The sequence below is a fragment of the Numida meleagris genome, chromosome 25, assembly GCF_002078875.1.
Source record: "Numida meleagris isolate 19003 breed g44 Domestic line chromosome 25, NumMel1.0, whole genome shotgun sequence".
Classification (NCBI taxonomy): Eukaryota; Metazoa; Chordata; class Aves; order Galliformes; family Numididae; genus Numida; species Numida meleagris.
Genome location: NC_034433.1, coordinates 4,228,890 through 4,250,591, shown reverse-complemented (window position 1 = coordinate 4,250,591; position 21,702 = coordinate 4,228,890). Strand labels below are relative to the sequence as shown.

The 21,702-nt window shown below is 40.4% G+C and overlaps 1 protein-coding gene across 17 annotated transcripts in view; it reads left to right on the top strand.

Moving 5' to 3' along the window:
- Positions 228-21,702, top strand: part of NGF (nerve growth factor) — a 49,783-nt gene continuing 28,308 nt past the window's right edge. For 3 of the 17 annotated variants that reach the window (XM_021377206.1, XM_021377203.1, XM_021377199.1), the window contains exons 1-3: positions 311-622; positions 3,416-6,410; positions 8,391-21,020. The gene's annotated coding sequence lies outside the window, so the exon portion shown is untranslated. Of the gene's footprint in view, positions 623-642; positions 1,449-3,415; positions 6,411-8,390; positions 21,021-21,702 lie in introns of those variants that run through there. The other 14 variants (XM_021377196.1, XM_021377187.1, XM_021377201.1 and 11 more) reach the window with 12 other exon arrangements.

The following is a 21,702-nucleotide window of genomic DNA, read 5'->3' as shown; positions in this document are numbered from 1 at the left end:
TCTCTAGGTCGCACAGAGGAGCCCGCAGTGTACCCCAGAAGCCTCTCTCAGTGTGTCCTAGAGGCTTTCGAGGCTGTCTGTGCACCTCCCACTGCTGCTGTGCAGCCCTGCTCGGCCTGCCGCACGGTTCTGCTGTCCACGCACCGCGCGAGCCCCCGCGCGGAGCAGCGCCTGCAGTACCAAAGGGTAGTCAATAGGCGGCAGCAGGGAGCGCCTTAGCGCTAGTGCGCATGCGCAGAACTGGGGCGGGCACCTGTCAATCAGCCCAGGCGCTGAGCCAATCGGATGCCGCGATAGGCGCAGGGGTAGCTGGGAGCCAAGCCACTCCGTTCTCGGGGCTGACTGCTCCCCCGGTCTCATGGTGAGAGTGAATCATGCAAGTGCCGCTTGCTTGGGCGCATGCGCACTACTGCCAGAGGACCAATCACCATAGAGATTGGTGGTTTCTCTGCGCAGAGCAGCTAGAATTAAAACACGTCGCTTCCGGCTTTCTGTGCACATGCGTCTTACTGCCTGGAGGCTCAAGCACCATAGAGATTGGCGGACTCGAGGCGCAGAGCGGCTACATGCAAATCTACCGAGGCGCTGAGCCAATCGGTGGCCGCGCGGAGGCGGCCGTGAGGTAAAGCCGTCAGTCCCCGGGCTCGTTGGGGCACGCGGTGGGGTGCAGGCGGAGAGCGAGCGCGGGGTTGGTGGGGGAAGCAGACTCAGAACGGCTGCTGCGTTTAGGGAGTTGTCGCCGTGCTGTGTGAGCACGTAGCTTGTGATGAGGATTTGCGACTTGGGTGGGAGAGGGTTTGAGTGTGTCGGGCTTGTTAGTGAATGGGGGGGAGGAGGGGGCAGGAGGTTACATGGGGAAGTCGCATTGGTCTGCATATGGGGTTTAGTTGAGTACGTTTGTACAGTTGGGGTATACGTGCGCGTGTGAGCTCCATGCATAGTTCGGGGCATCCACGAGCAGGGCAGGGATGTTGTGTTCTGGAGCGATGTGGAAAGCGTGGTTTCTAATTCCTACGCAGTGTGCAGGTCGGTTTCTACTGCACGCGACAAAGCAGTGTTTTTCCGTGGCAGAGGCACGGAGTGTTTTCCTGCCCGTTCCCTGTGTTTTCTGCGTCTGGAGCAGTGTGCGATTCCGCTCAGCAGGCAGGAGCGAGCGGCGCTGCCCTAGTGCGCATGCGCGGCGCTGGGGCGGCCCGCTGTCACTGAGCCGCGGCCATAAGCCAATCTGCTGCCGCGGGGCGCGCAGACGCGCTCGGGTTGGAGAGTGCGGAGAGAAACGAAAACAAGCGTGAAACGGATGAGGGGAGAATGCGGGGAGCTGTGGATGGAAGACGCGTTCCCCGTGCTTAGCGGTTAGAACAAAAAGAAGCAACTTTTACGTGGTCCTATCCGGAGGACCAAAGACCATAGATATTGGCGGACTCGTAGCGCAGAGCGGTCCGAGGCGGGTATGCTACTTCCGCGTTTCCGCGGTGGCCTTGCTTGAGCAGGGGCGTTGGACTGAACCATCTCCTGTTCTGCATGCACGTGGAGAATGGCTCGTTGTATTCTGCTATAATCCAGGTCCCACGTTTAATAACAGGTCCATCAAATGGACGTGCAGCCTTTGCCTAGATAAATTTTTTTTTTCCTGAAGTGACTACGTATTATTTTGTAAGTTAATTTTAGGTAGTGTTCTCATGATGGATTATTTACCATCGAAAGGCATAGGCTTTTCTGAGACTGAATCGCTGGTGTTTCAGCGTTAATAAAAGAAAACTCTCCAAATTGTCTGTTGTTAGTGTCTTTGTAGGCTATATATGCAGATAATTAGATATCTCAGCGCATCAGTACAGGCTCTGGGAACAGTCATCCATGTTATTTTGTTACTAAAATCTGCTTTTGAGGGACATTGGCAAGGAGTCCCCATAGGATAGCTCCCTTGCGTGTGTGTTTTTCTGCTGAGTTTCTCTGAATTACCAGGGACAGGGAGTTTAGCAGTTAAATATACTTCCCTATTAGGTCATCTTGATCTCTGAACATATAATCCCGCATTGGATATCAGTGTGTTAGGTTATAATGCCAAGTATGACAGTGTTCAGACGGTCCTCTTCCCTGCTTTTTTTCCGTCTGTTCATAAAACACAACAATATTACCGACCACTGCTCCTGATTCAGTGTGGCCTTGGACATGCACCAAGCTTTCCTCTGTGTTTCTCCTGTGTGGTGTGAAGATGAAGTGTGCAATATGACAGACCTAAGTTTCCAAGAGACAAGGCCTTAGATCTTGCACGTAGTACCCAGATGATCTTTTCGAAAGCGTTATTGGTGGGACACACACATCAGGGCTCATGGAAGAAAAAGCTAGCCAGTTTACCCAGTCTTTTTCAATAGACTCTCAGCTCAATTTGACAGTAAGCAATATTCCCAGTCTTACGGCAATTAGAGAAGAAAAATATCCTTTGTGTTAGCATTTTTCATTCTGCTCACTAGAAAGTTTGTTCCGAGTGTTGAAGACAAAAACAAAGCCTTCATTGAGGCTAATAGGGAGAGTGCCTCATTCATGACAGAAGGCAAAAAGGAATCAGGAAGATAGTATGACATTTTGCAGGCATGCAAGTCTCATTGAATAGCAGTGTAAGAGCACTTTTCTGAACACTATCCATAGTAACTTTTCTGCAGTCTATACACAAACGTCTTTGCCAATCTGAAGTAGCTATTCTATCAGTAATCAAAAAGTAAATACACAGTTGTGACACATCCAGATACCACTGGCTGCATCCAAGTATCTATCATACAGAGACACTCTTGAGTTCAGTGAGGCACTCTCAGGCACAGAAGTTTTTTAGTTCTTAAAGGTCAGTGTTGATAGCTTCATTTCACTGTTCTGCATTGAGGACGTTGGCCATGCAAAGCTCTGGAGTCATCTGAAAGTTTGGTACAGAACAGTTTTCCCAGCTATAGAAGTAATAGTTCTAAGTTAACCACTTCTTTCTGCTCCAAACCAGCTGCAACATGGACCTCAAACAACAGAATCCACATTATAAAATTAATTAGACTAGATGTTGTGTAAGACCGATTCTCTAGATCATTGCAGCTTTCAGTGGAAAATGAGAGCTGTTTGTCAATAGGTCACTTCTCTGCTTCTGAATATTTTCAGAGTTACATCTAGAAATAATTACAAAAGGTGGTTCTGGCATGAAAAAAAAAAAATAGCCTTCATAAATTAACTTGTGATTTAGTGAGCCTGAGGCAAAGTGATCAGGATGAATGTGTCTTAAGGAGCGTCTTCAGTTCCCCCATCTCTGATGACAGAGGTATCTGAAGGTCTTTGCTTATGCTTCTGTTGCATTTTTAAGTTTTTGAAAGGTTCGGTGCATTCTGTAGCAAACTAAACATGGCAGAAAATCTTTCTTTACGTTTCTTTCCATTTCAAGTGCTTTTTGTAGGAGCCGTGGAAGAAATGTGAGAAAGAGGTGTCTTAGATGAGAGGAGACAAGACTGGACTACATGGATCAAGGGAGAAGAGTGAGTTGTTTGCTGCATGTTTTGCTTACAGAGCATTGGTGCAAGCTGTTCAATTAAAGTAACTTTGGCTAATTAGATACTTCCAAAAGACCTCTGTAGCTAGCTTTTCTTTCATTCACTTGTAGAAAAGGACATCTAAGCATCATACTTCTTCATGCTCTATTTTCATTATCGTACACTGTACTAGCGTTATTCATTTATTTTTAAATGCAGAAGTGACACAGCCATAAAGTGATCCAGCATTGGAGTAAATGTCGAGATATTAAGAAACTTAATATCTTACCTTTGTTTTCCTGTGATCATTTCCTTTTTACTTTGAGTCCCTTGACCCGAGTACCGTAAAAACAGTGATAAAACCCAGATTTGACAGCACAGACAACACTTTTAAATGTGAGGGAAGAACAAGCAATTGGCAGTCCAGGATCAATCTGAAACTTCCAAAGAGTCATAACAATCTCCCCCACTCCTGGATAGGTACATATTACATCAGGAAACTTAGTACAATACAGTTACCAGATGCTGAATCAGCGTGAAGAAGAAACAGTCAAACTGAATGCCTAGAGAAAAATGGGTCAACTACCATCAGTGAGCATCATGACTCACTGTCAGCAGAAAATATGGTTTGGGGCATAGACAGTGGCTACAGCCAGATGTCATTTTTAAACATTGGCTCTCTGTACGTTGCTAATAAATAAAAAGTCATTTGAATTTGAACTTCAAACTCAGTGGTTTTGGAAATAAGCAAGGTGAGAACCTGCCTACTTTGTGCTAGCTCCTTTTTGCCAAGCATCCCTAAGGCTACAGTTTCAGAGACTGAATCAGAGAATCCAAAGCACCAGAGGGACATACTCGGTTGCATCCTCAGTTCATGGAAGTAGGGAGCTGCTCTTCTCATCTAATTAATTTTGCACATGGTATCATTGCTCTGATGCATATAATCAATGCTACGAGTTTTTGGAATAAAGTCTGTTTGTAACAGCAGCACAGCTGCTTTCTACTCCATCTAGGTTTCTGTCAGTAGGCTCATTCTTTTCATGACGGAATGCACTTGTTGTTTTGAGCACTAGCAAACAGGAAATAAGAGAGAGTGACAAATCACAGACACTGTAATTATCTTCTAGTTCACTGCAAACCAGCTAAAACAAAGTCTGGTGAGACAGCATATTGTATGGCCAAACTGAAAATGAAGGACCTTAAATTAAAAAATGCTGCATCTCTTCCGTAAGTTGTTGTTTCAGAGTCAGATAAAGGAGCACAGTTCATCAAAGTAGGTGCAGACATTTTGGGGGACTCCAATGGTTAGCAATTATTTGACCAGCTATTCAACATTTATATAGATAGCTATTATGGAGTTGATAGTAACTGGAGGAAGAACTCATTCATCTCGTACCACTCCATGTTATTTGGAAAAAAACAACCAAAACCGCACCAGCACTGGACTGAATTCTTCTCTGGCACAGGTGGGCACAACTTGCAGAGAATAATGTAGTCACAAAACCATGGAGCTGTTTCTCTGTTGTGAGCTGATTGTGCTCAAGAACATACACTGTACTAATGCTCCAAGAACCGTCCTAACCCTTCTTTGTGTAAGCTTATACTTTTACTTTTCACAGTACCCTCTGTCAATGGAATACATTTTATGGTTCCATTTCCTTGTTTTAATCACCTACTAGACAATTTAGATGGGAGCTTGTATTTCTTGCATTGCAAAAGTAAGAGAAGTAATTGCTCCCCACTTACCTTCTCCATGTTCACTGACTTAAGTCTCTTTCTTATACCTCTGATAATCATACAGTTCTTAGTTCTGAAGTGTCGCTGTGAAGATGGACCCCCCATTATTACTGCATACAGTGTTCAAGAGAAGGACATTGGAGGAAGAATAAATATCCAAAACCTAACATTTAGAAAAGAACCAGTGTTACTCTGTAGCTTGACTTCCTTGGGACACACAGTGTTATCTGAAAAATGGAAAATGTATCCAGATTATACAATTCTTCAGAAAAAAATTTTTATAATCTTTCTTCATTTTAAAGAGAACGTGACGGACTGTTGTAAAGATTTGCAACATAAATTCTTAACAGTGGGAAAAATGTTCTATTAATTTGATCATAGCCAACATCAGTTCTAATGATGAACTAAACAAAGTTCTCTCCATCTTCCATCTACCTGCCCATGTTTAATAATCTAGTTCCTTGTTACTGAAGTATGAGATTAGCTATTAGTTAATTACTTAATGCTAGCTCAATTCTAAAGAGAGACTCCATCTGTGTCAGATAATCCACCTAGAAGAAAACTTTCCAGAATAACTGTCTGAAGTGTTGGAGCCCTTGGTAATTGAGAGTAATTACACATATAGTTCCTCCGACAGATAAAACTAAAACCCTAAACTCAAACAGGAAGATTCTGACTGCCATGTTGTATGACCTCCAACTCTAGTTTGAAATTATTCCTTGATTTCCACCCCCCTCAAGATTCAGAATTTGGATAAGTCAGTTTAGACACAGAGCTAGAGAAATGTCACTTTCGTTAATGAAATTAAAATAGTCCATAAGCCTAAGAAGTAAGAAAGCCAAGAATCTTCTTATAAGGGAACGGAAATTGATGCTAAATGCATGTTTAACTCAGTTTCTGAAGACAGTAAATTCTGTCTTACTGTGTATTAGGACTTTTGCTTAGTATGAATTATTTGTTGCTATCTAAACAGGTTGAGTTGTATGTTCTAGAATACAAAAGTGACTCTGTTGTACAGTTTCATCAGCCTGATGATTCCCTGCTGGAAGTCAGTGGATGACTCAAAGCAAAGACAAAAGGCAGCCAAGTGTCAGACAGCAAAAGACAACACCATTTTTCTTCCTTCATGGCAACTGGGATGAACATTTGGGAGATACGGATCCAAATGTTTCTGTACGTAAAACTGTTTGTCACCTGGTGATTAGCTACACCTGTTTGTTACAGTGACCAAACAGAGAGTCCTAATTTTAATTCATTTAATTCATGAACTAAAATATTACAGAAACTTGAAAGAGCAAGAAGAAAGCTGTTTAAAAGGATACTGAGTCATGGTGCAGGAAATACTGATTATTATGCCCAACTTGTTTTCAAATACGTGTGTGCATGTGCATAATGGGTAGATGTAAGCTCATTGCTAAACCTTGCAAGAAACTTTGCTAAATGTTATAAGATGTATAGCAAGCAACTTCCCTTATATAGCAAGCATAATAAGTAAACTTCTCTTTGGTTTCAGTTTCTACATCCAAAATACTTACAGGGACTATTTAAATTTGTCCATCAACTTCTAGGCAAGGCCCTAGATGTTTTTCTAGCTGTTGCATAAGAAACAACAACAACAGCACTCAGTATACGTGGTGCATGAGAGTTGGCACTGATTCTCTTAGGAAGCACTGCAGCTGTACTGGTTTGGGCTGGGATAGAGTTAATTTTTTCATAGTGGCTGGTATGATGTAATACGTCCCTTAAAGATAATGCCTTTTCACAGTATCTTTCTTATTTTCAAAAACATCAATTAAGGGGAAAGGCAGACAGCAATAAAAATATGTCCACAATTAACACAGGAAAATGGAAATACTAAGCTCATGTAAAATGACTGTAGCGTGCTTTCTGTTGCTTTATGATAGAAAACAGATCTGTACTATCTGCACACACGAAGGAGGAAAGTATTATTTAAAGTCTCTGCTATCATATTAAGCAGGAGGAAATTTTAAATGATCAGCCTAATTTGTCCACTTTTTAACAAGGATCAAGTAAATTACTGATGTAGAAATGAGTAAGGCAGAAGGTTTGTACCTTCTTAAGAAGCATGGCTGCCCTTTATACTGCCGTCTGAATTCACAGTCTCTCCTCTTAGAATAAGGAAGTTAAGATCTGGCATTGCTTCAGTTCAATAAAAAAACAAAATAATTTGGATCTCGATCCCAAATTTATCCTGTAACTATCTGAGAAATTCTTTCCTTGTTAACAGAAAGAAGGAAGTAACTGTAGAAACTGCTTTAAGGCAGCTGCCTAGAATTTTTCGTGGTAATGAGCTCTGTTCATAGACTTTAAAAAGTTTAATTAAATACAGATGAATGACATTTCCTACTTTCATAAAGCTATAGATCGGCATTTGTAGGAGTTCCTGAAGGCATCCAGTCCTTGTCCTAATTAGCCATGGTAGTTTAAAACTGAAAAAGTAGTGCTGGGGGTGGAGGGGGGATCTACTGTTGATTTATCAATTATGGTATTTTCTATTATACTATAGTGATGCAGACAGGCTTTGAAATACATCATCCCAATGCTGGTTTCTGCAGTTATGAAAAAAATGCCTATACTAACAACAAAGTCCATTTCATGCTCTTGTATTCCACTTGACCTTCTATCTTCCCCGTTTAAGGGTTGTGGCCTGAGGCCACAGCCATGTAAGTCACCCACATGTTAACTCTGGCAACAAACCAAGTATTGAATTCTTGCAGAAACTCCAAAAAGATCATTAAAAAAAAAAAAAAAAAGATTACACATACATACATACTACACACTGGAATGGTAAGCCTACCCCCTGAGTCTCGTGCTGTACCTTTTCTAAGATCTTCAGCGGATAACTAAAATCTTACGCAAAAGTTCACATGTGGTTTAACAGAATGTTCTTAAAAACAATTGTCTGCTTACCTACAAGGAGCATTTCTGATTGCACTTCTGTTAAGAGAATGATTCTCTGTGGGCCACGTGAATCTCAGCCTGAGCGCTGGCTGGTACAAGAAGATCACATTAACGCAATGAGACCTGCTGCTACACAGCCACTTCCCAGAGGAGAAGGCGATACAATGCTCACCTGCATTTGTATTTTGGCAAACACAGTCAGCAAAGTGATGTTTATTTTTTATTATCTAGAAAAGCGTTTGAGTGAGCAAGACCCATCAGACTGCAAGCTTCCGACCTCCGTAAGACAGGATACTTAGCGGCTATCCTGGGAGGAAACTGAAGATGACTTGGTCCTGTGCTGCAGTAATGACACATCACTGCTTTGGAAAAACAATAAAAAGAAGAAAGGAAAAAAGAAAGCACTGAGAATTCCAACACCGCAAAAAGATTAGAAACGGAATATATTTTGAGTGGAAATGGAAAACTCTTGAGTTATGCAACACACCAACACAGAAATCTCCAAAACAGGTGTGTTCATAACAGCATGGCATTGAGCATGGATGAATTCATTACAACTGAGCTACTCTTAAATTCAGATGGGAATAGTTTGTGGGTACATTCTCACGGATGTTCCAGCGCAGATATTACTACCTCAGGCCTGCGCTTGTACCATTGATTCTTGTGGTTTGGCTGAACGGGAACAAAAGGAACACAAAGACACAAGAACTGTTTACAAAGAAAAATGTACAAAGGGAAGAAGTAGGAACAGTGAAACAAATAAAGAGGTATGGAAGAGAAGGAAAATCAGTGAGTCACAACTGAACATGGACGAACGTTCAAAGGAAGTGATGGATGCATGTAGATGGCAAAACGCTTGGATATTACGTGGAGGGTATTTCAGTGCTGACATTTGATTTCAAAGAAGAACCAGGCAGGTCTGCTTTCTCTCTCTACTAATTTACATCAGATTACTAACTCTCCTCTAATTTGTATTAGGACATTTCAAAGCTCAGCGCTCTCCATGATTTCCAAGGGCAATTTGTGCTAATGGAAAGGTATACGCACAGAATATGAATGAGTACAAGGGAACTTGATCAAAATTCCAGTCTCGTATTTTTTCTGAACACTTGCTGCACTCCTTTCAGATCTGGAAAATTGCAGACTGACATATCTCTGGATTTTTTATGTCGTGATTCTTTTCTCCTAAGATCTACGCCCTACTGGTTCTGGGAAACTTGTGACCTCTGCATTTTTAATTAGAACTTGTAACATTTTCCATAGCAACATATTTTGATGTTGCAAATACAGAACCTGTCAAATCAAACAATTTCCAAGTGCAAAGCTGTGGTCTTCTGGTCAAATGAAGTCCAAGTACATAAAAACACTGAGATGCAAGGAAAACTGAAAATTATTTGTTGGTTAACTCATAACTTTGATCTTTGTAATTAATAAATCAGTACAGATATAAAAGAATTACATTGCATGCTGAAGTGGTTTAGATGAAGAACTCAGTACTAATTTCATCACAGATGAAAGCAGATAGGATCCATCTGTCTGACTGGTGTGCCAGTACTAACATGGTACAAAGGAAAGGAACTGTTTCTAGGAAATAGTCTGGATATGGAAAAAACCTTCACTCACATGATGAGCTGTGTGAGCAGGAAGTGAAGAAAAAAGAAATCCTCTGAAACGAGACCTGAGCTCAGATTTCAACAGACCTACAATATTAGGAGGAATAATACAATTTAATATGATGAGTTAAGAAAAACAGTATAACTTAGCATTTAAATATGTGTATTAAAAATATATATATTTATGATACATGTCTTGCAGGTGCCAAATAAGACTTCTTTCAAATCTTAAGAAGATAAACTAAGAATTTCTGTCATTCATATACAATTATATTTCCTTTTCCTGCTTTAAGCTAAGACTAATGGCCAAGGAAGGCATATTTTACTGCCATTACTAAGACTGCACAAGGTAATCACCCTTCTGCAAGGACATCCTCATGTAACTGTTACATCAGCAGCCAAGAGAGATGAATACGATCAAGTTTTGTTGAAACAAATGCTGAATACCATGAACCCTTCAGGAAGAAAAGGCAAGCATCAGTGTGGAATGTGGTAAGAACTTTTCTGTTTCTGGTAGCGCTGGATATGTGATACTATCCCTTTGCTTGTTCCATCTATTTCCACTTTTTACAAAAAAAAAAACCCACAACACTGAGAAATTAAGTTAAACGTGGTGTGTTTTAACCTTGCATTGCAGATAAGGAATTCCAGGGGTTCCTGAATCCTGCATGATTGCAGGCACCCTGCTTGAGTGTGCTTAACTGAAAGGTGAACAAAAATAGAACGTTTTTCTATTTCCTATAAGGTATCTGATATTTCCCCTCTACTGTCTTTGGTGTAAGAGAAAACTGAAGTTCAGCATCCCAGAAAATGTATTCTGGTAGCCTGAAAGACTTTATAAATAGAGTATACAAATAGATGGCAATACTTAAATGACATAGATTTTCTGCTTTAGAATGAAATGCTTCATTTGAATGAACTCCTGAAATTGTTAGAACAGTTTTTTTTTTTTAAATTGTTTAAACTCCCCAATTTAATTTTCAAAAAATTGCCTTGAAGGTTTTTGAAATCTGTTTTAAACTTATTTACAAAACAAGATAGAAGAATAAATCTACTGCTATCTATAACATTCATTTAAGTAGTTGGACAGCTAATTTGCAACTGTTGTATTAGAGATACAGAAAGAGTGTCACTTAAGTAAAAAAAAAAAATATATTATTTTAAGGACAAACAGTAAAAATTGAATGTTTTTGAGTTTAGAGAAACAGAGTTTCAAGGATTTTGCCCTCCAGTGCAGACTGCTCATGCTTATGCTGTAGCAAAGGAGGAGCATCTTGTCTACAAGAAGCTTAGTGGAAGAAAACTGGCAGTGCCTTTATAAAAATGTATTTAATTTCTGTGTTTGCAGTTTTCCCAGCTTCTTCCCTAGATCCTGGCCTCAAGGGTCCCAAAGATGTCACAGTTTTAAACAGTCTTATAAATCTAGGAGGGGAAATGAGCTGTCTCTCATCTTAAACAGAGAGCCTTGGAGAATGTCTATGGGGCTTTACCAGCGGAGTTGCTGAAAACAAAGCTATGATTCAGGGGTCTCTGACCTTTCCCAGCCCTCCTCCACCAGTGTCAGCCTGCAGCCTGCTCTTTAAAAGTTTCTGCTCACCCAGGGAGCAAAATTAGAAATCTTCTCCAGGGACAGTTTTTCTTCCATTAAGCCACTCATCAGTCCACTGAGGCATGGAAACCAAAAAGGAAAAAGTAAGTTAAAAAATGTATGTCGCTTGGTAAGGATTTCCCACAGCAGAGTGTGAATGTCCAGACGTGCCCACATAGTCCAACACTACCTCATCAGTGGAGTCCCAGCTTTTACTTTAGGTCTTGTTGTTCAATGTGTACTGTAGTGGAATAGAAAAGTGCCAAGCACTTTACAGGTGATCCATGCTTCTATAAAGCAGATGTGCAAGCGTGTTTGAACTGCGTAACATCAGCACTTACCAAACGTGGAGACACTGTGGCCTCCACGACGAATAAAAGCATTCATTCAAACATGCATGGCATTTCATGAATGGAATCATTATTATCTTCTCCAAAAAAATTTGGCCTTATGTTTGATATGCTATGATATAATATAATGTAATTAATATCTGATGATATGATATGATATGATATGATATGATATGATATGATATGATATGGTATGGTATGATATGATATGATATCTATTGTTTCTTGGAAACAAATCCTAGTGTAGTCTTTTTTTTAAATCATGGATCACCACAGATCAGGGTAAGGTTGATAAATAGAGAGAAAATTCAAATAAACTAAAAATCAGATTTTAAAAATAACCTGGTGCAGTGTAGGGTTTTGTTTTGTTTTGTTTTGTTTTCAGCTTAATTCCCTACTTGTCATCAAATGGCCTTTCCGAAGTTAATCCTAGGAAACATCCCATTTTGGCAAGTCCTTGTAATTCATGTTAATGTTCTTTCAGTGGTGGAGTTGCTGCTTCCACGCCCTGAGCATCTCCCGTATTTGCTGTAGAACTACTTCCTGCTGACGCGTTAAGCACAGGAAGTAAAAGCTTGGTCACAAAATGTCTTCTGAGCGCAAAGGAAAAGCCTGCTCGGGGCTGGGGCTGCGTGCAAGTCGCAATACTTTTCCTTAAATAATGGCCCGAAGCACAACAAGATGTAAAAAAATACACTCTTAGAAATCATTGTACTGCAGCAAGTGGTCACTATTTTTCTATACCCTTTTGCTCTTTTTTTGTGCTTGCAGTGACAGTTGTAGGTATCTCACATAGGCCGCTGCTCTCTGTTCACAGCCCTAAGTGCTGGTGCCCTGTATGTCCATAAATGAATGGTATAAAAGCCTGGTGTAAATAAGCAACACAAACGCAGGGTTTCCCTCCTCCACTCTACCAATGGAGCTGAAAGGCAAAATATTGGAACGGTAAGGAATGGTTCACTTTCAGCTGTGTCCTTCAATGTAAAAGCTGCACATTCCGTAACTGAATCTCCTTTTGCAATAAATTCCAGTTTACACTGTGGCAAGCAAATGTAGTAAATATTGGACCTCCATCCAATGCAAACTGCCTTAACATAAGTGGTGAATCGTACCAAACATTTGCTTAGCTAAATATCTCATTTCCTATAATAATGACTAAAGGATGATCATGGAAATGCATAAGATTAGGACACACACCATATGGATGTGCTCCACAACATTATCTCACTCTCCAGAAACTCGTATTTTAGGAATTTCTTAAATCAGAAGACAGCGTCAGTCCTCTCAGGATTTCCTTTCCAGGAATGTGTTCATTCTCCCTTGAACTCCTGCAGACTTCCCATGCCCGTGACATTCTGCAGCAAGAAGTTCAGTGCTGAGCTGTCTGTAGCAAGGGAACAGTCGTATTCTCTTTACTCTGAGAGCGGCTTTTGTTGCCCCCTACTTCTCATGCTGTAGAAAGCACGCTAGCATTACCTTTGCTATGTTTCTCCTGACCCAAAACAGTTCTCCTCTTTTCTCTCCTCTTTTCTCTGCAATTTTATTCCTTTCCAGACTGAAGCGTTCAACTCTACTAAGCAGCTTCTGCATGCGAAATAATTGTATACCCTTTACTACTGTCCTTCTCAACCTTCTTCAAAACTTTTCCAGCCCTGCTGTATTCCTTCTGAAGCAGTGGAATGAGAACTGCTAAAGCTGGGCTCCAGACTTGTGGAGGACTTTCTGGAAGTTGACTTTTTCATCATGTCTTGTTGCCCACCTTCTCAACCCATCCCTGCAATGTATAGAGACCTCTACTCTCACATACCATGACAGTCTAGTCCTTTCAGTACTGACCTGTGCTTTCTGAAATATATGACTATGATTTTGGTATAACTTCAGTCTGAAAAAAAACAACATAATGACTTACTCCAAGCAAACAAGATAACAAGATAGTTTCTTCCCTGCTCTGTAGCTGTCTTCAATACTAAATGCTTTTATTGTTGGACAGCCTCAGTATACTGCAATCCTATAATTCAAGTACGCAGAAGAGATGTAGAACAAGGAAGAGTTTAGTTAAGCAGAATGTGCTGAAGTTGTAATTTATATAGTTACATAACTTACAGAACTTCTGTAATTAAATGCTTTAGCAAGACCAGCATGCAGTACTGTATACAGTTGTAGTTTATATAGTAACATTACTTATTTATAGATATACAGTTAAAGGTTAACCTGTCACCAGAGTAAGTTCAGGTCATGGAGACATCATGCTAAGGACAAGTGGAATTTTACTTGAAAGTCCCCTAGAACTCAAAGAAAAAACAAGTGAAAGTGAACCTAGTGCATATCTGAAATCTTATAGCTCATTGGGAACTGGATATTTTCCCCAAGTCTTTAAGGAATCTTATAAGACTCACAACCTGGAAACGCTCTCCTCATAGTAGGCAGCCACAACTACATTTTCAAAATTCTTTATAGCCACCATTCATTGGAAACATAGCAGTGAATGTAACTGATTGCACTGCAGTGTACTGCACTCATATAACCTCTCTAAGTTTTTACTGCACCTACTCATAAAGCAGAAGGGTCAAACTGAACTTCTTTCTGTATATGCAAAATAACCCATTCCTACCATTTTCTGAAAGAGCACCCCTACTGTTAACCTTTTAACTGTTAACCTGTTGAGACGGAGGTAGGCGCTTCTGAAAGCAAGTGAAACCATCTGAAACCACCCCATTGTTTGTAAGGACTCTAACCTGTAGACTAGTGTTAACTGTGTTCTGAGAGCACTTGTTGGATGAAACTACTTCAGGACCATGAGAGAAGACATTTGTAGAATCAGCTTTACGTTCTGAGGAGTGCTGGGAAGGGCTGTAACAACCATTTCATTTCAGAGCCTCGTGGCTGTAGGTACTGAACAGCTAAGCCCTTCCAAGACTGCCAACATCTCTATGTTTCTAGAGACTTAATGAACTTTAAAATGAAAGGGTTAAGATTACAGCTGATGGTAGTACAGGAGATGCAGAGTTTTTTATTCACATTGCTGTTTTAAATAAGGCATCCAGACTCCGCTCTCTGATTTTTCTAAACTTTGAATCTGGCTCTTTATGTAAAATATTTTGAATATAAAAGACCATATTAAAACGTCACCTATTATTTGGGCTGGGTGGGAGGTGATATTTTCAGCAGCATTCAATTTTTATAGGACCTCTTTATGTCCAAGATTCCGTAGTACTTATTTGGTAGTAATGTACCCGCGTCCTCTGGGAGTCTCAGTCTGAGAACTTTCTGCCGTGGTTTTGTTTGGTATTTGAATTAGCACTCAATTTCTTTTTTATGTTGTTCAGTCATATCTTATCCTCCCCGTCCCCTGCCTCGCCCCAGCTGAAGTTTGGGTTTCTTTCACCCTGTTTGAAGAATTTCCTATTGGGCATGAACCCTCTGAGCCTACAGATTAACCATCCTGGCATAATTAAAGCTTAAAATTTGAAAACAATCAATAAAAGTGAAACAATGACACTATCTGAAAATAAATGTTACCGAGATGGATCAGCTTACGCTGTTTCAAGAGCTATGTGGAATTTGTTCCCATCTGGGAAATAACTTGTTAATGCAATGTGGATTTAAGGTCCACTTCAACCTAAACCATTCCATGATTCCATATCTAAAATACACCACTCTATCAAAAGTTGTACCAGGTGATTCACTACCCTGCAGCTCAATTTAGCAGAAGGAAAAAATCACTGTTCATCAGGATATTAACTCCTGAGAAATGCCACGCTATACTTTGTTTGGACAACCTGGGCTAGTGCCAGATCTGGAGGTTGGTGGCCCTACCTGTGACAGTGGGGTTGGAACTTGATGATCCTTGGGGTCCCTTGCAACCAAAGCCATTCTATGATTCTATATTTGCATTTCAATTTAATAACATTTAAAGAACCAGAGGTATGCTCTCATCAAAGATTTCTTCTTTACCAAAAACAGCATCCAAAGGAAACCACAGAATGCTGCACACCAGTTTTACTGTCCTTAACTTACTTAGTTGTTCCATGTTTTACATTGCTTCCTGTCCTTTTAGGTATTTCAAAGGGCAGTTGAATATTGTGAAATGTGATTGTAATTAAAAAAAAACAAAAACAACAAAAAAAACCCTTGAAAATATTGTCTTAAACAGATTGTCTTAAACATTTATGCAACAGATGCTAATGCTTTGCCTTAAGGTTAATGTGGATGCATTTAGCATCTGTTTCTGAGTCACCATGGCAGAGATTAGAACGCTATGTTTGTATTTAGATTATCTGTTACAAACACATCTGGGTGACCATCCTGGGATTAATTTGTTGAAGTCTGACATTTGTGTACTATCACCTTATTCTTATCTGGTCCTCCCAGGGTCTGTTGTCAATTCCATAACTACCTCCCCCATTCAGCTGAAGGAAGGGAAATAAGAAAATTGAAAGGTCAGACTTCTGAAGTCATCTTCGCCATGTGCTTAACATTTGCATCATCAAATTAATGGAATAACTGTAACCACAAGCACAAAAGATAGAGGACAGAAGCTCTTTTTCCTTTGCAGTACAAATCCTTCTCACACAGAACCTCACACTGAATCTTTTCCCAGCTGTGCAGGATTTACTTCCCATTCTCTTCCAAGATGCCAGAAACTCAGCCTCTAGCTAAAGCTTGCTAAGACAGCTCTTTTTTGTTTCTCTTGATGAAGCAGACGCACCGCGTTCTAAACACTCGCTCTTTCCACCATGAGAAATGTTCAGGGAGAGAAAAAGCCCCAAGATTGAATGTTACCACTTCTTTTCTCATTATGTCAGTTTACACCACTGTTGTCAGTCAATGTAAGAAACAATAAGTACAAGTTATGGAAAATGCCTGGAGTTTGCCTTGCAGTTATCTGGAAGCCTACCTGCCTTCCATGAAGTCCAAAGATGGTCATGCCATCTATCTCCCTGAAGTAAAACTGGGCTCTGAAGTCTGAAAACTGCAATATTTTGTATAGTTCTGCCTACATACCAAGTATCCTCAGCATCCAAAATCCACTTTGCAGGTCTTTGAACAGGCACTAAGTTTTGTTTCTATCAACCAATTCACGCTAGAATGAGAGCCTTTTTACTAGTGTGTAACTGGCATGTTGATGTGAGCAAGTAAAGCATCTGGGAAGGGAAGGGAAAAGGAAAGTGAAAGGGAGAGGGAAAAGAACAAGGTCAGATCTATAAAGAAAGTTGAACTCTAAGGATTAAGTGATGCTTCTTTGTGGAGATCCTCCAACAACAAAAAAAAAGACAAGATTCAGTGCTCTCAACATAAACTACAGAGACTGACTGACCCCTGTGACTTTGGCTGAAATCACAAAATAGTGTAAATAAACTGGAGCAAAACTTCTATGTAATGCAAAAGGTTATCAGGGTACCCCCAAAAGAGAGAAAAGACATGATAAGGTGCTAAATGCAATCTTATCCGTGTAGCATCTTTCAGTCAACATCTGCAGTCATCTACGGTAGGCAAACTCAGGCCAGGGCAAGAGAAGTTGAGGTTTATGTCCTAGGGTCAAGATTAAATTTAAATAAGACACACGTTGCTTGCTTTTTTGTTAGCTGAGACAAACATGAAGGTACTCATTTAGTTTGCAAACACTCCCACTGTAATACACTCTGCTAAATCGAGAAATGTTATTGAGAACGTCATAGGTGAGGAAATGATCAGGAGTAAATAGTACCTCCATTTTGATATCTGGGTTCATGGAACCTCATTTGAAACTGGAAGTTATGTAATAGGCCGCAACCATTACCAGGTGTTGCCTACTGTGAGGGAAAACTACACAGAGCCACATCTCACTTTAAAAAGCTTCCTATTCCACTAATTTACTTAGAGATGGCACCTAGGAAGAGCACCATCTTCTGAAAGTGTCTGCTGTAGTGCACAGCCCGAGAGATACACACCAACTGCAATTAGTAATAAAAACACACGTTTACATTTGTGAGTGTTGGAAAGGCTTCAGTTTAGCATCTCTGTTTCGGTACAGATGTTCTATAAGTGCTGGAAAGCTCTTAGAGTAAGTTACCAGAATCCCTCCATCCATCGGAAAGTGTAAAAACTCACACCTGATGGCTCTCTCAAAGAAGAGTGTTGGAAGCCATTTTTTGCAGCTGGTGAAGGAAAATACAAGTTTAGGTGAAGAGTCTGTCACAGACCTGACACAACTTCCAGCATGATAAAGGAAGGCAAGAGACAACGAGTCTAAGAGTCAGGAGCGCTATGAAAGTGTTTTTAATGTCAGTCAAAACCATTCTCCACAATGGATAAACTACAACAGAAATGGGCAGGGTCCATTTTTGGGAAGTGATGCTTTTTGACTGTGATGGTGCCACAGTGAACATTTCACTTCAGTGCCAGCTTTGTAACATTCAATATCTGAGTCTCTCTCTATGCTGTTTGCCTCTATAATGGTTTCCAGTGTGGCTTACTGACTTCTACAATCAGCATAACCTTCTACTTTCTGCAAGCACCAATTATTAATCTATTATTATTACTTCTGCAGTTTCACAATGCAAAGCAAAGACAGGAAAGAAAAAAAAAAAGTGAACAAAAGTAGCTTATGAAGTCCATAACATGCATAAGATTTGATACATAATGAATTAATTTCTTCTAATTCAGTCCCCACCAGGACAACGGCTCCAGGGATGTTTGGTCCTAAAGCTTTCAAGCCATTGAAATTCTAATCTTTAAAAAACACTGAAAGATGAACTTTGACTGTACAAACCTTTAAATAAAAATAGCATTTTACTAATGTGTTCTTCCCAAGTGCCTGCTTCTTCGTAGTAGGTTTCCCATCCTAATACTGTATGTTTTTGCAGCTGGCAATTGACACTGCCAATGAGCCTTTATGTTCAATGTTATTTAATATATTCCCATCAGAAAGTTATTTTTACTTTTCAGTTTCAGTATCTTCTTGAAGTGTCCTGCGTATAATGTTCATATTGTAATTGGCATTTTTTTCCCATAGGATAAAAAAAAATAAAGATTCAAACAACAATATTGAAAGAATTTAGACCCGTTTGCTGAGAAAAAGAATTTTACAGAATGGAAAATTGTTTTATTTTACTGATAGAAAAAGAGGAACAAATGGAACTTTTTCATTCAAGTAGATAAACACCACCATCATAATGAATTATTTCCATTTAATTTTAGTGGCATGGGAGGAAAAGATGTTCAGTTATCATCATACATGGTGCTTTTTGGCAGGGCTGTGCTCCATCCTTATACCCCCAGCTTGTACTGGTAGCGGAGGTTGCCTCAACTCAGGTGCAAGACCTTGCACTAGGATTTGTTGAACCTCATGAGGTTCTCCTTGGCCCACTGCTCAGCCTATCTAGGTCTCTCTGGATGACATCCCACCCCTCAGGTCTGCCAACCGCACCCCACAGCTTGGTGTCATCAGCAAACTTGCTGGGCATGCATTCAACCCCACTGTCAATGTCACTGATGAAGATATTAAAGTGTATTGGCCCCAGCACTGACCCCTGGGGGACACCGCTCATCTCCATCCAGACATGGAGCCATTGATAACCACTCTCTGGATTCAATCCTGCAGCTGGTACTTTGTCCATAGAACAGTCCACCCATCAAATCCATATCTTTCCAACTTGGAGAGAAGGATATTGTTTTCTTTTCCACTATACTTTTAGCATGAAACTTTAATTGGCATTTTGTCCATATTTCTCACAGTAAGATGGGTTCATTTTCTGTATTTGAAGAGTAGATATAATTTACATGTGTCTGCTCAGAACATATCTGCCATTGCTGCATTACAGTAAGATGTACATTTATATTTTGCAGTAAACTACTGAACAAGTATACTCTGCCCCTTCCCTTGGACTGAGAAAAATTTTGTTCACACACAAGCAGTACAAAAATACTGTGAACTCCTTAAAGATCTTCAAGCCAACACTTTCTGTTGAATTAGAAAAACAATCCTATGTAGCTACAGAAATAATGTTTGCATTTTATCAGTGTTGTCTCCGCCAAAGGCTGGATTATCTGTTTCACATTCATTTAAACACAGGAAGGTTATAACAGGTCAGACAGCAATCTGGACTTTATTGGCTGGGAAAACTGACCTCATAAATCTGATTTGATACATCTGTCCTTTCAGCTGTCTGCATATATGCCTGTGCATTCAGTTGGCCATCTGCCTACTCAGTGGCAGATCAGCTCCTGTGGCTACTGCACAGAGGATTTTCCATGTCCCTCTCTCTGCCACAAAAATAAATATAGTTGAAGGACTTCCTTCAGAAAGGAAGACGTGTTTATGGTAGCTTGTAGGTGCCTATGAGAAACAATGTACTCCTGTGATGAATGGTCAGGGAACCACTGAAACTATCCTGAGCCATGCTGATGATGCTAAACACTGCTGGAAACAGACAATGATGCTACTCTCCTTGCTATACTTTCTGAGTACGTATGAGAGTCTCTGGTTGAAGTACATCACAATATAATGTTGTGTCTCATACTGCAAATACCTGTCAGCTTCCACATATCTGCCATTTGAATCCAATTAAAAATGACCAATTTTCAAAGATACCAAGATTATAGTGGAAATGAAGGACAGGAGCTAGTGTTGTGTAACTAGAAAACAGTTATTATGATGCAACACTTCTTCCAGATATACACTGAATGCTGAATTGCATTTCCTAGAGTGAAATGTCTTCCTTTGTTTATCAGAAAAGACATATGAAGTCTGTGGCTCTGCAGCACAGTGCAGATATGAGTTTTTGGAAGGAAGTCACCTGCAATCCCTTTTTCCTGCAGTGTTCTGACCATTCCATTATTTAGGACTATCTATAGAAGCGTACATCACTTGTATTCCAGCAGTAAACCAATCTAAAGTAATTAGTGAATATAAGACATAAATAAAAGTACATTCTGCTCGCTGCCTTTCCAAAATGAAGACTGACAATCTACATAAATAAGTCTTTTTTACCAAGAGGCAGTTCTTAGAACAGCCCAATACCTGACCAAGTTTTCTTCTTTCCATTGACTTCCACTGGTCTCTCTGAGTTTTGATGTGAAACTGAATTTCAGAACTGGTTCTATCACAATTAAGCTCCCACCCCCAGCTCAGGCTGCCAATGCCCATCCAGCGTGGCCTTGGGCACCTCCAGGGATGGGGCACCCACAGCTCTGGGCAGCAGTGCCAGGGCTTTACCACTCTCTGAGCAAAGTATTTCCTCCTCCCATCTAACACAAATCTCCCCTCTTTTAGTCTAAAACTGCTCCACGTCCTTCTTGTGCTGGGAGCCCAAAGGGACTGCAGACAAAGGTAGGAACAAGGGGTAAATATGGCGATTTTAGAACATCTCCCTCCTGCCTGAAATTTTCAATAGACACAGATGGAATTTTGTGCGTAATCAACATTTCTTTTCCAAATGTCTCAATTCATTACTGGATGCATATAGCAGCAGTGAATATACACCTGAGACGCCTGGCGGCTGCACTGACTTAGGTTTGTTCCAAGAACTGTTGTTTAACTTCGTAGTGGGAGAGAGAAGGATTAAAAAACAGATCAGCCTCCGCACTACGGATAGATTCAGCAGTCCAGCTGCTTACAAGCAAATCAAAAAATAGGCTCATGCTATCGATCCAATTTTCTGCTATGTGCTCAGAGCACAAAGCTGTTTGATCTGATTTTACGATGACTCCGCTTCCCAACACCCCTTCTAGTAGTGCAGCATAAGATTAGAAAGATCATGGGAACAGCAGCTGATAGAATAATCCACTCATTGATTTCTTCTCCCTGTTTACTCCCAGTGTTTTAATTGAATTTTGTGGTTCAGCGTTTCAGGCCGTGCTTTCAGAGTCAACTGGAGTACAAAGTAAAGCAATGGGAAAAATCAAATTCTTGAATTTTATCCAAATGGTATTGGACAAAAATAGACTCCAAGATTCTCATTGCAAATTTGACTCTGGAATGAAGGTTGTGGTTTTTGTTGGTTTTTTTTTTG